This window comes from Octodon degus, unplaced genomic scaffold (assembly GCF_000260255.1).
Source record: "Octodon degus isolate 3935 unplaced genomic scaffold, OctDeg1.0 scaffold00453, whole genome shotgun sequence".
NCBI lineage: Eukaryota > Metazoa > Chordata > Mammalia > Rodentia > Octodontidae > Octodon > Octodon degus.
The window spans coordinates 314,720-315,293 of record NW_004525029.1 but is presented as its reverse complement, the minus strand read 5'-3'; positions in this window follow the sequence as shown (position 1 = coordinate 315,293).

Below are 574 nucleotides of genomic sequence, written 5' to 3'. Positions count from 1 at the left end.
TCACTGATTAGAAATTAAAATTGACAGTTGAATGTACATGAATCTGTGTATGCAGATATCTGTGTGCACAGTGGAGAAGTGTTCATGCAGTGTTCCCTGTGCATTGACCTCCTGCCATTCTGAGTTAGGTTCTTCTGTGAGGTGGGCATTCTCCTATGCAGTGAAAGATGTTTCACAGGAGTACTGCCCTCTGCCTAAGAGATGCCAGAAGCTTTCTCAATTCATGTGGCGATAACCAATAATGTCCACTGTTGGAAAAGGTCATTCCTGTAAAGAATCACTTTGTTAATAGAAATAAAATGATACAACTAGGTTCTCTAGCAATGTTATATTTCAGTTCCTATTTTGAATTATCTGAAAAAATATCTATTTGAACGTAATGCACCCCTCACTTGACTAAAGAGAACAAAATTAGATTCTCTTGTATACTGGCTCCTCTGCAATGACTTTTGAAAAAATAGTAAAACAACATATTCGCAGAGACATACATATGTGGATACATGCACTTTTAAAATTTTGAGATACCTGTGAATAGTTTTTTAATAAACACTGCAACCCTTAATTTCTTAAATTA